This window comes from Aotus nancymaae, unplaced genomic scaffold (assembly GCF_030222135.1).
Source record: "Aotus nancymaae isolate 86718 unplaced genomic scaffold, 86718_ANA_hifiasm-v0.15.2.pri h1tg000009l, whole genome shotgun sequence".
NCBI lineage: Eukaryota > Metazoa > Chordata > Mammalia > Primates > Aotidae > Aotus > Aotus nancymaae.
Genome location: NW_026988420.1, coordinates 21,610,483 through 21,628,037, shown reverse-complemented (window position 1 = coordinate 21,628,037; position 17,555 = coordinate 21,610,483). Strand labels below are relative to the sequence as shown.

Below are 17,555 nucleotides of genomic sequence, written 5' to 3'. Positions count from 1 at the left end.
CAGATGCTGAATGTAGAATATGAGAAAAAAATTCCTTCATTATAGAACAGCTGCATACTTTCATTGACCCTAATATTTTTAACCATAACTTTGAGCTACATCCTCCCAGTTGTCCCTTTCGTCTATAAGTCGTTGTTCCCCTTGTGGTTAATGAATGACTGTTTTGAAATCAGAGACTTTTAGGAGAGATTATTTACAATTTACCTTTATGTAATGGGAATAGTAGTCCCTACACTTTTAGGAGCCCTTGGGATTACCATTTAATTGGTGCTAGATGATCCCTACAAATTTAGAGTGTCCTGTGCAAAAAAAAGAAGTCCACATAAAAGATATTTGAAATAGCAGCAAATGTAATAGCATTGATAAATTTGTATATTACTTCTCAAAATTATATATGAAACCTGAATTTTTACTAAAAACATGTAAACAATTCTTTACATTAAAAAGCCCACAACCTGTTTTATCTCAAAAGATTTTAAGATAAAATAATTTCCTTATTTTATTTTAAATAAGATAAAATTTTGTGGGAAGAAAATTTTGTAGGAAGATGCTGAAATTTTGTAGGAAGAAACTGAAGTGGTATTTTGACAGAACAAAGATACTATGTTATTTATTCACATTTGTGAAACATCATAAAAGTATTTAAGTATCTTTCTTCTATTTTAAAATTGGTAATTTTTTAAAAGAAAAATTTATTATGAGTGAATTAAATATTCACTGTTAAATTTATTGTGCAGAAAAGAATGCTGAAAACTAGTCTCACAGTGCATCCATAGACCCAAAGCCTTCCTACAAATTGAAAGACTGTTAGACAGACATAAAGAGCAGCAGAAACCAGGCATTAAATTTTTGTTAGAAGTCTCTATCTGTATATTTAAATTAGGGCTGAAAGTTTTTAAAAGGGGGCATCAGAAAAGTTCAATATTGCCCAGACATGGTGGTTTATGCCTATAATCCCACCACTTTGGGAGTCTGAGGCAGGAGGATTGCTTGAGCCCAGGAGTTTGAGACCAGCCTGGGCAACATAGCAAGACATCCCTCTACAAAAATAAAAAATTTAAATTAGCCAGGTAAGGTGGTGCATACTTGTAGTCTCAGCTACTCAGGAGGCTGAGGAAGGAAGATGGCTTGAGCCCAGGAGGTCAAGGGTGCAGTAAGCTGTAATCATGCCATTGCACTCCAGCCTAAGTGACAGAGTTAAATCCTGTCTCTAAATAAATAAGTAAATAAATAAATAGAAAAGCAAAAGGAAATGTTCAATATCAGGTATCAGGCATTTGTTTCCTTTACCTACTCTAAATGGGAATCATAAATATCATCTCTATGTATATCTGCAAGTAAATGTTAGAAAAAATAATATAATATCATTTTGACAAATAGATAACTTTCAGCAAATTTTATCTTTCACAAAGAAGGAAAAGTAGAAAACCACAATCTACTTCACTCAGTAATACCTTTGTATCTTCTAGCATCATTTTTTTTTAATTCCATTAAAACTCATACACTGTCTTTGAACTATGCTAATGTAGTTTTATGTTTCATATTGACTGGCCTTTCATTGCAGCTATTTGGATAGCTAATACTGAATGAATTCAATATGAATTTAAGCGAGAGAGAAAGAAAGAATAATGCATACATATGAAAGTGTAAATCGACCTTAAATTTGAAACCAGCAACATAAAATGATTGTTTGCTTGTCACAGCTGAAAACCTGCAGCTTTTTACTTGACTCCTTTATGTCACATCGTGGGGAGCAAATTTTGAGTATTGACTATGATACATTACAATCTGTTCACCTTGTGATTAGACTATAATTTTGATGGCAGCAGTTCACAGGCAGTGAAGAATATTGAATGGACACTTTTGTACAAATAGCAGAAACTATAGATTGCCTTGTAGTGAACTATAACTGTCAAGGGGCAAGTTAGAATTCATGAGAGAGGGGAATCATTTTTGAAGAAACATAAATAGATAATAGGTAAATACCAGAAAAAGAGACATAGATAATATACAACGAATGACTGGTTGGATGAAAAAATAGACAAATAAGGAAGAAAGATGAAAGGAAAGAAGCAAAACAAAGTGAAGGGAAGGAGGGAAAGGAGGATTGAGAGGGAGGCAAGGACTAGGGGGAGAGGAAGGGGGAATGGAGTGTTGAGGGAGAAGAAGGGAAAGCTGCCACAAAGACAGGGTGTGTTTAAGGCAAGAAAAGTTGTATTAGCAGTATTTCTGCCATGTCTCCTTCTATTGTACATTTTTAAATGCCCTCAATAAGTTAAGTGTGTATAATGAAAAATAACATTGAGGAGTATTTACTTAAGCCCTACAGTTCTAAGGTAGAGGATCAAACTGCTCACTGTACTTTAAAAGGAATGGATTATGGAATAGATATGTTGAATTACAAGCTATAGAAATGAAAAAAAGCAAATTATTTAAATAGTCACCATTTGCATAGATTCAATATTTATACCAGAAAACAAGTCCAGAAACCCCGGACAGAAGAAATCAAAACAAAAACAGTTGACCCAATATCCACTTTTTCCTTCAGGTTCAATCTGGGATTACCAAGAGATTATTTACTTTTATTTTCCTACTTTCCTCAATATAACATGTACACCCCTTCACAGACTGCATCCCTTGCCAAGAAACATAGTGTAATCTAGATAGCATGCAGATGAGAGATACTAACAGGTATGCATGTTTATATTGCAGAAAGAAAACAATTCTAAAGTCCACCAGATGGGACTCTGGGCAGTTTTGCCTATATTAGACACTGTAAACTATAGTGTTTATAGTTATAAATGATGAGTTTATAGTGCCTAATCTTTTAAAAGCATGATTCCCTGAAATATGTGACAATCAAATAACTTTAAACGCTTGTTTAGTATTAAGAATCACTTTCTATACTGTTGTCGCATCTGACGTTTATGCAAGCCTCAAAGGGAAGTGTCTAAATGCAGTAACCTTAATTACTTCAATTATTCTTAATTTATAAGACATTTTTGCAAAACAGAGAGAGTAAATCAAAAGACTATAGTATTTACAGTTTAGCTGCACCATAAACCAAACACACACTCATGGACACATATTCATATTGTATATAAACCCCTATTTTTATGTTTGTGATAAAACTTAGCTTTTTTCAAGACACAGTCTAAAAGTTCATTAATAAAATTAAAAAGTTTAATTTTATAACCAATGCATTTCTGATCATTAACTATTAGCAATTACCATAAGAGATATACAGGTGAATCACAGAAAGCTCTATATTCACAATATAAAGAGTAACAGAAATAAGACAATATTTTATTGTTGTAAATAAAATAATATTATATATATTTATGTATTAACAAAGTATATATATATTAATGTACACAGACACACACACACACATACACATGTATATAAATATATAGAGATAGATAGATATAAATCTTTCAGACTCAAAGCATCAATAAGCAACATTTTAATCTTTCCTTTACCACAACCCTGGGTGCAAAACCTATGATTAGATCAACACTTTAACAGTCTCTGATTTTAGAATTTCATGTAATTAAAATGGATTTGGACATAAAGATACCCAAAATCTGCATATTCATATTGGCTGATAATATCTGAAAGCTCTCTTTCTCTTTTTTAACATACACTAAGCAGTTTAATAGCTTAATCTTAAGGATATCAGGCAAGCAATCATTTTGTGACAAAATATACCTTCAGAGGAATTAAGCTATTGTGAAATTATTCTAAATTATATCTATGGGAGGAAAACATACTTAGATAAAACACCAAATTATCTGCTTTTAAATTGTTGGGTTTTAATAGTCTCCCACAAATGTAACATAATTTAATTTTAAAATGTGTTTTAATTTTGTAATGTCACTATATCACAGAAGTGCATAGCTAGTTCAATGATGCAAAAAATTGTCATGTATGAGATGGTAAGTTGAAACCAAAATGTTATTAAAATTGACAAAGATTAACCAAGACTAAGTGGACCTCAGTTGAACACAGTTATTTTGGAAAAGTCAGGGAAAAACTCATGTGGGTTCTGGTTTTGTGGTGTCCAATGCAAAGGAACCAGCCAAAAAAGTCTTACTTTGGAGAGAATCTACCTCTTTATTCTATTCTGTCTTGCTCTCAGGCAGAAATTTGTCACAAATCAGAATTTTAAACTTATTTTCCCTGTCTTCAAAGCACTACAAAAGTAATTTGTGACCACTTAGGGAAATTTTAGAGAACATAAAAGGATTTCCTCTCCTGAGTTTCAGACTTAGTTGGTGCCTTGGGAATTCACATATTTGTACAACTGAAAACAGGCATATCGTTTCCAGCACTGGAGTTTCCTATATGCATCTAATATTCGCCTCTGATTTACTTTTCTATAATGATGAGATAAATGACTGCATTATAGACATTTAAAAGCCAAAGTCTATAGATCATGGCGTCAATAAAGAAGTTTCAAATTGTGGCCAGGGGAAAAAGACATTTCTGAGAGTTATCTGTGCTTTATGACTGTCAACAAAATGGTCTTATTTCTGCTTTGTAAACAAATTTAAATAAAATAGTGCTCTTCTATTACTGTGGTAGTTGGTATTGTTTCTAACAGCATCTTAAAATTAGAGTTGTTTCTAAGTAGACAACTCTATAAATAGAAGTCCAGTTTTTATTTGTTCCCACTGTTTTTTGTTTATTTGTTTCTAATTTACCTTCTTTCACCAATGTAAGCTTTTATAATACCTAATTAGTTGTCTGGAAAAATCAGAGAGCAAGTTCCCGTCTCTATTTATGGTCTGCACAAGTGTTCTGTAGATTAATTCTACAGAATCTAAGCTAAGTACCCATCACAAATTCTTTATCTATCTGCAAACCAAGCCAAACCAAGACCTTTGGCTGGCAGTTCACGTGCAGTAATAGTTTTCTGTTAAGAGGTTTCATGCTATGACAACAACTTGATTTTATGGTCTTTTTCTTTCTTCAGCACATACACACAATTACACACACATGCATGTGCACACAATTTCCTATGGTCAAAACAGATTACAATTTATCCCAATATATACTAACATAGAGAAAAACATCAATGCTAAAATAGAAATCTCATCAGAAAATAGTCCAACAAACCTCTAATAAAATGGATTTTTCTTTCAGTGAGTTGGCATTACTTACAACATCCTGTGAACTGACACTTCTCTAACATAAACAGTTCTTTCTTTTTTTGGCTATGTTGACTATTACTCACTTACTTCCTTTTCCCATCCTATAAAACCTTTACACTTGTTATAATGGTAGGGTGAGTCATTCCATATAAATGATAACAGTCTATACTCATACATATTATTCTTTACACTTATGACTTCTATGTCCCATTTACTTGTATATTAGTTAAAAATAAATATTCTGATCTCACTATCTGACTGAGAAGAGTAAAAATTTCACTTTCAATATTATTTCTAGAGACAGTTTTGGAAAAGTAAGTTGTCTCCAAATACTTTTTTCCTGTGTCAGATTTTTAAAAACTGGTATTCTAATATTACAAATCTTCACAGAAATTTTTTTCCTACTTCCAAGTTTTATTTTAACACTATTTTTAATAAGCTTGTTTTATCCTTTATGCTGAGAAGAACAGGGTTGGATAAGAAAAAACGTTAATGAGAAGAGTCTATCGCTTGCTTAGCTAAACTATTCTTCTTCTTTAACATTTTATTTCCCATGTGTCTCACTAAGCACAGGGATACATGTTGTTTCTTAAGTAACTAATATACAGATACACAGATATGGAATGTCTTTTTGCTGCTTTGATTTTTTTAATATAAGGGGGAAAATATATCTTGTTATGATACCCTTATTTCATGAGGCTGCCTGTTAACTTGTTGGCAGTGATATAATGAGAAAAAATTAGACATAGGACCCCAGGAACTAAAGCCATTTAAAAAAAATAATCAGCCCCATAAAGAACTAGAAATTTAAAATATAGCTCAAATAATACAAATACTATGAGAATAAAATGTATACATTTTGAGGACTATGCACTGCTTATCTGGCTTCCAGATTTTACTTTAGTTGTGAAGTGCCATTCTATCTGCTTTTGATAGCAGAGAGCACATTTTGAAGAGGAAGTTGTTATAATACTATCAAATAGTTAAACCGTGGCAGCTTTGAAGTACCAATCCTCTAGCGTGCACGTGCATCACACAATGCTTCTGAATGTATTGCCACGGCTGCATTCAGACGCCAGAAATCACTGTCCTATATCATAAGCAAGTGAATCCAATCACAGCTGGGTATTTGGAGCTGCTTGGAGCATTTGCACTTACTATTCAATGCACCTGCACACCTTCAGGGATCGTTAAGTGTTTGTGACCCTTTGGACATAGTTAAATGTTTACCAGAGTGGAATTTTCTGGCATATATATTGACCACACATAGATAGTGCTCTGAGGTGAACAGAACTTAAGACAAAGTGATACAGAAGCACTAGGACTATATAGCAATGAGAATCAAAACCATGCATTGGAAATTTATGGCACAAATATAATTTGTGTCCCATGGCATGCCTCTCTGAGATTAACATTGAAAATTTAATCTGCTCCTTCCCCGAATTCCCTTCGGTAGGGACAACCATCACCTGAGGCAGCAGCAGGTGCTTGGAAGTGAAGGCACAGCTAAATGGGACCATCTTTTTCCTAACAGGTACCCTGAAGAGAACTGGCTGTAGGTCAATACCATACCACTAGAACAAGGTTTATATTCACTTTGAGAAAAGTACACTGACAGAGCCATTCAAGAAAAAACAATACAATTCAAACGTCCCACCAGCGTAAGCACAGCTCACATTTTCTAGGAGCATTAGATGTGTGTAGTTCAGCAGTTACTGTAAAGAAGTTACATGCAATAATGTATAAGGTAAGAATGCATTAGACACCTCCCTGCCATGCCTAGGAATTGAAAGTTTTCAAGGAGGGATATCTTGGATAGAATGTTGTTGAACGAATGTTTTGTTGGGTAGAGGTAGATAAACCTAGGTCTATCTACTTTTAAAATTCTGAAGTCTGTAAGACTAAATCTCTTTACCAATGAGTTTAAACTTTGACTGGAAACTAAAAAGTAGATGTGAAACCACCATATGGGAAATAATTTATGATCAATTACATTTTGAACTATGTCATATGAATGTCAAGTAGCAGAAATACAGAGAAAAGCGTAGGTTGTAATGTTGTGAAAGACTATGGAAGAGGTGGTGCTTGAGCTGTGATTCAAAGGCTGATCAGGGTTTCAACAGAGTGGAGAGCAGAGAGAGGGCACTCCGGGGAAAGGATTAAGGAAAGAAACACTCTTCACATAGGAATGAGCGCTTCACAGGGCAGTAAGAGATCAACTTTATAGGTCAAAGGACTTAAGCTGCAATGCCAACACTTGACATAATAATGTAGAGAAAATTTGCTAGGATCTGAAAAAAGAATGGAAAAGTTCTAAGTAAAAGACCGAATTTAATGCAGCAGGTAATGGAGCACTAGTATAAGTATTTGAGCAGCGTGTCATGTGTCTCAAAGATTCTTGAATTCTTTCAGTGCTTGTTTGGAAAGATATCAGACACCATTTATGAACTACAGAACTGGGATGAGCTGTAGGGTAAATAGAATCCCAATCAGTGTTATTTCTAAAAATAGATACCTAGAGTTTTTGGCTCAAGCCGTAGTATCTCCAACAGACACAACAAGACCTAATGATTCACTGGAATAGGCATTCCAGCCCCCAAACTCAGCTTTCAGCTTTCATCTCATCCTGCTTCTTCTAAAGAAAGTCTTAATGTGCATTTAAACTGGTATTTTATGTTACCACCATAAATCTTGCATTTTTTAATTCTTTATTAGAAAATTTTTTCCTACATCTACTTTATATTTCTTCCCTCTTCCTCTAATTTTCTATTATCATTAACCAACCATAACATTTCATATGATAAAATATTTAAAATATTCAAGAATTATTTTAGAAGACCAGAAAATGGAGAGTCTGGGACAAAGGAGATTCTTTAGTATTGAAAAAAGAGGTAAAAAATATATCAACAAAATAATGAGAACAACATCACATAAGATGGATGTTGAATCTCAGAACACTTTTTCAATTTGATACACACTTGAAAAGGTTTTTGATACACTATATAAACAACGGTAAATTTTTAAAATTCCCATTTTTTTCTAAATAAGCATTTATATTTTGTTTGAAGATAATGTAATAATTTTCCCATTGAATTATATATTACAACATTACTCAGCATTCCTTATTATTTTTTATCTGTTTACATAGAGACCCTAAATTCCCTTGAGATCAAGATACTACAGTATAGTCTTCAGCATTCCATTCCTTGAATATATGACACACTCTATGTACACTCTGAATTTGAACAAAATGCTTTAATTGATGGAAAGGAACATTAAATTAAAAGGTGTCAAATACTGTGGGTAACTTATAATGGAACAACTATATAGTTTATAAATTACTCATTTCGGTACCATTTATTTGTGAGCCTAAAATGTCAATTTTCAGAGTGATCTCAGGACCAAATGAAGTTGTACATAATAGCTGTCTATTGCTGAGAGATACACATTGCTTACAGTAATATCAGATGTCTGTTAGAAACAATGTTTATAGAGAAAATATAAAGTTCTCTATTTATTATTGAGGATACCATTTGAAATTATGAGATAAATAAATCCTGCCTGACATATATTCTACTCAAACATGGAGGTCAGAATAATTTCCCCTTAGGAAATTTTTAAAACCAGTAACACTGTTATTGAAATCAAAGCCTATATTTAAATAATCACCTCTTTATAATTTTAAATTATGGAAAACAGTGAGTATCCTGAAAACTACACCTCAGCATCTATAGGTTTTTTCTTCTCTGTTAGGTTTCTGTTTTGTTTTTTCTTCTACTGCATTGCTGTGTCAAATGAGACAGTTTTCACTTTTAAGTGAGCTGTCTCTGTATCTTACCCTTTAGCCAAAAGCTATCATCAACATACGAATTAATTAATAAGTGTTTGTAATTTTAGAATCTTGAAAGGGTTAATGCAAATCCCAAAAGAAACTGATTTACATGCAGTGAGAAACCTATGCTCTGGCATGCAGTAGTTAGCAAAAGCTGTTTGGTTTACAAGGACAAATTTAAAATTCCAGCAACTTAAATAATACTGTGAATTTCAGACCCAAGACTTTAAGTATTCTACTATTCTTCATCTTCAGAAAGGCTGCTTTCCTTATGCTTTTATTGCCTCTGTAAGCTAACCCCATCTCTGATAATGATACCATTTTTGATGACATGGATGAATACATCTAAGATTCAATTAATCCTCCTAGCAAAGTGATAATCCTGTAAGGTAGGTCAATGAAAACATGCCTATTAAGACAAACTCCTTGTAAGAAGCAAGCAAAATAGTCTTATTAGTGTTTTTCTCTGCCTGCTATCTGATTGCTATTGGGATGTATATCTATTTACTAGTTTAAATCCTGTTGTTCATCTTGTTTCTAGCAACTCTTGTTTTCAATTGCAAGAAACAAGCAAACAGAATCAGGTGTCATTTTTAGCACTCTCAGAACACAGTTAATTCAGATGCAGTTAATCTTCTCTGGCTTATTACTTAGCAATCAACCTCTGCCAATAGGATATGGGAGTTCCACAAGATAGATTTTTAAAGAATGTTTTAAATATTGTAATATCTTTAATGGCATTCTAGTTTTCAAAAGCTACTTATTAAACTCGCAGAATTTTACTCAGGATAGATCTAAAGGTTTCTTTGTTAACTTAAATTAGATGGACATGTGCAGAAGAACAGATGGGTGTCTTGCTCAGACACATATTTTCAAAAATATTATATTTTTGAAGAAAGAAGTAATACAAAAGATTTTTTTTTAAAAGATTCAAATGAGTGAGAAATATATATGAAGCTATACTACTCCATAAATGATTCCTGCAAAATTACTTACATAACAAAAATGTAAAAACAAACTATAGCTAATGCCCTCAATGTGTTTGTACACATGTGTACATGTGCATCCATGCACAAACACAGAGAAATAATAAATATGTACTTTGACCACAGATGTCTCCTATGAAATGGAATCTTTCTGAGAGGACTATTAAAATGATAGTTTCTAAAGGTAACTTTAGAATAAAATACAGGCAGTTGGACCTAACCAACTTGGATTTGATCTTACCCAAACATGTACCACTACCCCTAAGTTGCTAAAACCATGACTATTATGGCTACTATTATTTTAAATAGTCAAAAATATCTGTAAGGAGTAGGAAAGGAACGATTACTGACATTTCAAATAAAGACTGTTCTTGGAATTACCTCCCTAAAACCACTCTGTTCTTATTACCTGTAAGTGTGCTATAAATTTATTGGAAGCTGATGTGTTTTATCCTGTATGATTGGTTCATCCCAAGAATAAAACTTTAAGTAAAATCAATGCACTCAATATCCATGTTCTAAAGTAAATATACAGAAATGTTTCTTGTAATACGTTTTACTGGCAATGACAAGCCATTTTTCTAGTAACAGCTTTAATGTTTTGCAATCATTAAAACACACTGAAGCAATGGAGAAATTGGTAAAAAGAGGTCAAGAAATTTACATATTAAAAGAGAGGAGAGTGGCTTTCTAGATTATCCTGCTATGTAATCAAACTGAGGGGGAAGAAAACTACTGGAGAGGGCTTTTTAGAATCACAGTGAAGATAAAAATGTGTTTTTAAAGCAAATGGTACCATGCATCCTGCAGTATGGAGATAGAAAAGTGTCCCCAGTGATGTTTTAAATACTTCCTTATCTTGGAGAGTATTTTCTGTGATTCCATTGATAATCAGCCGTAACCAGAACAAAGACGAGATAGATGGTAAGAGTGAAGTGCATTTCTCAAGGGTAACATTAACAAGAAAATAAATACAAAAATACAAGGAATTATTTTATTTTCAGACTTGCAATCTGAATCTAATCTAAAAAGGAATTCGTATTGATACCACAAAAGAACTAAAGACAATCTTTCTTAATTCAAGCATGCTATATTTGAGTTTTTCTTACTAAAAATCTTTGCAATCAATATTAGAAATAAGTGATTTTTTGTTGCTGCCAAAGATATTTTCAAGAAACTATTTAACAATTTTCATATTCATTACCAAAAATGGATGTATGATGATAAATTATTCAGTTTGGTGTTCTAAAACCTCCATAATCTGGCCCAAATAAATTTTTTAGGCAATTCCATTGTTAAAGAAAAAATAAATCTAAATTCTAGCCAGTCAGATCTTTAGATTGATTGGCTTTCACAGCAAATTTCTTTATAATGCTTAGGAAAATAGCAGTAATCTTCTAACTGGACCCTAACATTCCTTTAGAAATACAATTAATAAATCAATTGGAGAATGTGAACACTTCCATTGGACACATAACTGGGATCACAAAGTCTCTGCTCAAAGGAGAAAAAATCTTGAATTTAAGTAAATGTCACTCTAACCTTGAATGTGTAGGTGACTTAATTTTTCAGATTCAGATGAGTTTTTGACTTGAGTTAAAATTACCCCATATTAAAATCCAAGGTCTACCCATAAGTAAACTACAATTTAACTATTTGATTTGAGAAATTTCCAATAATATATTAATTTTAATACTCATTCTTTAAATGATAAAATTATTTATGATCACAAAGGAAACCTAGATGATATTATTATAAAATGGAAAAATTGTTAGGGTAGCAGTACTTGGTAAAAAGAAACTTTCTATCTAGGCTTTTTTTCTTATTAAGTGTAGTTGTTTTATTACTAAAAATAAATCTATCTGCACATAATTTTGCATAAAATCCTCAATATAAATAATGTATTGTTAGATTACTAATTTATTAAAAAGTATACATCCTAAGATACATAACTAATTGATGTATTTATTACCTGTAATACATAGAAATAATATCTATGTGAACTGTTTATTTGGGAGACAATTTCAACAAAAATAAATATATTATTATTATTCTGATTATTTTATAACATACAATGTGATTATATTATATTAATTTTATAATAATCAAAAATATATATGCAAAATTACATTCTGTAAGCCTCAATAATTGCATTCTAAATTGAAGTTTTACTGTAGCATATGTGTTAATAGAACATATTTGCAAACTTTGCTATCCTGATTATCTTGATACTTTAACTGAGAAAATGTAAGTTTTAAAATAATAACTTCAAATATGTCACATAATTATCACCCAAGAAATACAGCTATAAAGCAAGTGTACATATAGTTAAACATGCACCCTTCATACACATGATTTTAAAAAATACATTCTTATAACAGATGGAAATGAATAGAAGGGGTCTTGCCTAATGGCAACAATCTCTGAGAACCATTTAGTGGACGTATAAAATAAGACAATTTACCTAACAACAGCTTCCAGTTTTTCTGGTGATCAAGCACAACACTATCTCCATGTTTCTTGGTAAATGGCCATGGTTATGCACAGGCGTGCATGTCCCTGTGCATGTATGCACCAGTGAGCATTCACATACGCTTGAGCAGAAAATGGATGTGACATCAAGACAAAAATATATTTATAAAATAATATATATGAATTTACATTCTGAAACAAAGTGATTTATTGGTATGAATGGTACCTTTGAATGTAATTTTTGCTGAATGAAAAAATATAACTTATTCCAAATGATTAAATTTTAATCAATGTGGAATCACATCTATTCAGGAATCACGCGTGCACACGCACACACTTGTGTTTCAAACTTCTCACCTTATGACCCCCAAATGAATGACTGGTATAACTTTCCTGACTTTAACCTTGTCTGTTTAAAGCTATTTTTCCTCCAATTTCCATTCATTTCCATACAAGTAATAAAGCAACTTTGTCTCTTTCTCTGGCATGAATAAAGCAAGACATACTGTGATTCTTAGATTCCTATAATACACATGTGTGTTTTTCAAGCACAGCAACAACCTGATATAATCATTTTCTCCAATAGCAAGTGTTATTTTTATGTAGTGATTAAACTATTCAGAAACCAATCAAATCTCCTGAAAGCATTCAAATGATTCAAAGACTTGGACAATATCCAGATATAGAGTAGTATAATATGTTGAGCTAAAATTTCACCTGAGATAGAAACACTTTTTCCTGTTTTTTACTTAATTTTTCCAGTTACTTCACCTGTTAACGTGTTTTCCAAAATTATCTGAATCACATCGAGAGCATGGAGTTCCACAGATTTAAATATTTAGTTTCATTAGCCATTATAATTTATTTAATTTTAGTTCTGCCTTGCCTTTAGGAAACTATATGGAGGTGCTATGTAAAGGTTTTTAAAAGTATCGTGTAAAGAAGCCTTTAATATAATTTCACAAAATAACACTTAGCTAATATGATGTGCAACTGAGTCCAAAAGGAAAGAGGAATTTGGGAACTCAGTTTCTCAGGTGAAACACAGTTCTTTAGGCGGTAACAGTGAAGCAGCTTGCATCCACCCCAACTTACACCAAAAGAAAAGAATCAACTCCTTCTTTCCTGTACAGCCCACTTTCCATTCTATCAGTTTATTCTACACTATCTCCTAAGTGAAATTAATATAAGTGGTAGAATTTTCAAAATACAAAAGAATTAAGAATTGGCACACTTAAACTCACTTAAGAATAACAAATATGAAAAACCAGGTGTAAGACTGGATTCTTGTTTCAGCCGTTAACACTATAGAGTTTTCCTGAAATACTAAGAGCATTAATGCAGAAACAATAAAGAAAATTATTCACTTACTATGCTATTTTCCTTTAAAAAACTAAAGTCCACATGTTCTGTTTTGCAAATGTATAGTTTTATGAGTGCTATCATCTAACAAGTAAAATTTGGATCACAGAGAAGAAAGCTAGCAGATGAAGAAATTGCTCACCTGGAGGAAGCAGATCAACAGACTGAAGTCTACTTGTGATGGTGTGTAGGGTGAGGATAGCAAAGGAAAGCAAAGTCGGGAATGCTTGAAAAATAAAATATTTTTAGTTAACAAATAGAAAAAAACAAGTAGGAAAAAGGGCCAACTGAATTATGAATCCTTCTCTATTGATTTCAACTTTTATATTAAAATTCCTTAGAATGATCAATATCTAAAAGATACGGTCATTGGTATTCCCTCAGCTTCATAAGACCTAGTCTTTTTGGAAGAAAATTACTTTTGCAGGGGTATTTAAATTTAGATGAGATGAAAACAATGCAAAGTAACCAGATGTATTCCTAGGCCAATGGAAAAAATACACTCATGATGATGATGCATTCATTTATCTTAAATAAAATAATTTTCTGCAATAGTGGATAAAAGATGTGAACAAGCAGGCCACCAAAATTAAAATCACAAACTATTCTATAATATCCCTAGTTACCAAGGTTTTAATAAAAACGTGTACTGCATCTTAATGTTAGTTATACAATATATGGTGTCTAGAACTTGAAACGAGACTATTTGTAATTTATCCCTTACTCAGTCACCTATTTTAAGAATGTATTGACTTTAGCAATGAGAAATATATATTTATTTTTCTAACATCTTCTGTTTTTTACCTAACATGAAGCATGTATGCAATACAAAATTAAGAAAATGCTGTAGTATAGTTTAGCTTTTGTTTTGTTGTGCTTTTTATGGGCCTCTAACTTAGATATATTATGCACATGCATATTTACTTCTTAGAGTAAAACAAACAAAAAAAGAACATTTTGTTTTGCATTAATGTTATTGAAATGCACAGTGAATATGAAAAATCAATTGCTGCCTAAAAGTCTTGCCAAAAAAAAATGCCTGTTGGTGAGCAAGAGTAACTTTATTTTTAAAATAGTCTCCATTTCTGAGATTCAACCTTTATTCAACATCTGTTGTTTGCCCCTCCCCTGGAATATAATTATGTAGGATTCCAAGGTAAAACAGGTTGGGCAATTAATAACAGGCAGCTCAAATGCTTTTTTTCTCACTGTTGCCCTGGGGATATTTCTTTCATTCTTTTCTTTCTCCCCTGGCTTTGTGTTTAATTTGTATATGTTTCTGTCTTATTTTTAAAATATACGCTCACAACAGATGGAAACACCTGAAAATAAGTCTGCCTCACACACGTGTTTAAATGATGACTATTGGAATATTTAACAGAGTAAAGAGAATACAGAATATACTGAATGTTTAGGAAAAAAGAATAATCTATAAATTGCCTTGTTATTATGTTCAGCTTGAAATTCTCAAAAAGCACTAGTTCTTGCCGAATACATATAAAAAAATTCATAGTCTACAACTTTCAGGTATTCTTACTTTGTTACCAAACTCATTTGTCTTTTTGGCATGTAACATGACCCTCTTAGATTTTCAGTCCTACCAACAATAAGGCTTTTTAATATCCATTGACTGTTTTACTATGTAGAAGGTACTTTACATTTACTCGATACTACTCCAAACTCAATAGTCAATATATTTAATGTATTTTAGATATTTTCAAAATATTTCATATATTTTAAAAATCATATAAGCAGAGTCACATAAGTTACACAACTCCTTTAATCAGAAAAATAGATCTCATCCAAGTTGGAGAAAGAACAGCTATAGGCTGTGTACTTGATTGAATACTGCCCCCCACCCTACCCTGCCCAATGTATGTCAACCCAGAACATCAGAATATGACCTTATTTGGAAATAGGGTCTTTGCAGATGTAATTACTTCAGATGAGGTCACACTGGATTAGAGCTGACCTTAATCCAAAGACTCATGTCCTTGTAAGAAGAGAAAACAGAGACACAGAGACAGTAACATAAGGTGAATATCACAGGACCATCGACACAAAGATTGAAGTGTGTGTCTAAGATTGGTGGCAATCACCAGAGGCAAGGAAGGGTCCTCTCCTAGAACTATCAGACAGAGCATGGTCCTATTGATACCTTGATTTTGGACTTCTAGCCTCCAGAACTATGAGATAATAAATTTCTGTTATTTTTAGCCACAGAGTTTGTAGTACTTTGTTATAGCAGCCCTAGAAAACCATTACTAATTTTGGTACTGTGAAGTGAGGTGCTGCTGTAAAAAATATCTAAAAATGTAGAAGTGACTTTAGAATTGTGCCATGGTTAGAAGCTAAAAGAGCTCTGAAGTGCTTGATAGAAACAGCCTACATTGTTTTGAATATACTATCACAGGAAATAATGACATTAAAGTTGATTCTGCTGGGGGCTCAGAAAGAAGCAAAAAGAAAGCTACAGAGAAAACTTTTATTATGACCATATAGATATATATGGTCATATATCACAAACAAAGCTACTTTTTATGAATATATATATATACATATACACACACACACATTTCCATTTGAGACCATTTCCATTTATGACTATATATATATATATGTATATATATATACACACACACACACACACACATATATGTATTTGGTCATACATATATGTGTGTATATATATACCGTATATATATGTATATATATATTAGTCCAGATCTCCAAGCTAAGTGTGATGCATGTGGTGTGGTTTCTTCTTGATGCTTATATTGGCTAGGTGGGAAAGTACTTGTGGTTTTGGCAATTTCTGTAATGGCAAAAACCACTATTACTTTTGGCCCAAACTATGTTAAGATGAGCAAAGAAAATTGAGAAAATTAATTAAAAGAAAATAGAATCATTGAGGAGTAAACTGTTAAGCAAAATGGAAGCAGCACTTGATTTGGAAAATTCTCAGCTGCCAATCAGATAGTATGCTTTGGAAACAGAGCCAAAGGTGGCTCAACAACCATTTGCTGAAGAGATTAAGCAAGTGACTTATGCATCCAATCTACCATTTCAACAGTGGTTAGGATTAGAAATAGAGTTATTGAAGAAATATCTATAGAGAACTATCTTGTCTAATGTCGATCCTGTCAATACAGAAGATCAACAAAGTTTTTGAGAATTTTATACTAGCAGAAACATTGCCAACTTAAACTGAAAGGACAGAGATGGGATGAAATGAAGAACATGCCATTAGGGAAAGCATGGCCCTGCTAAACCTTGATTTTGTATGTAGAGTCTTCAGAACTGTGAGAGAATGAATTTCTCTTGTTTTAAGCCACCCAATTAGTGGGACTCTGTTATAGCAGCCCTAGGAAACGAATCCAGGCTACTGAAAAAGAAGCTTCAAAACATAAAATACCTACATAGCAATAATAATAATAAAAAAAAAAACTGTTGCTGAAGCAGGGTGCTGTGGCTCATGCCTATAATCCCAGCACTTTGAGAGGCTGAAGCTGGTGGATTACGAAGTCAGGAATTCAAGACCAACCTAGTCAACATGGTGAAACCCTGTTTCTACTAAAAGTAAAAAGGCATGATGCCAGGCACCTGTAATCCCAACTACTCAGGAGACTGAGGTAGGAGAATAGCTTGAACCCGGGAAGCAGAGGTTTCAGTGAACCAAGATTGCGCCACTGCACTCCAGCCTGGGACAGAGCCAGACTCAGTCTCAAAGACAAACAAACAAACAAA

The 17,555-nt window shown here is 32.7% G+C and overlaps 1 protein-coding gene and 1 long non-coding RNA gene across 3 annotated transcripts in view; one reads left to right on the top strand and one right to left on the bottom strand.

Annotated features, from left to right (window-relative positions):
• Positions 1 to 17,555, bottom strand: part of PCDH17 (protocadherin 17) — a 100,239-nt gene that overhangs the window by 5,526 nt on the left and 77,158 nt on the right. The gene's annotated exons all lie outside the window — the stretch shown is intronic.
• Positions 1 to 17,555, top strand: part of LOC105727116 (uncharacterized) — a 74,705-nt gene that overhangs the window by 15,848 nt on the left and 41,302 nt on the right. The window lies entirely within an intron of this gene.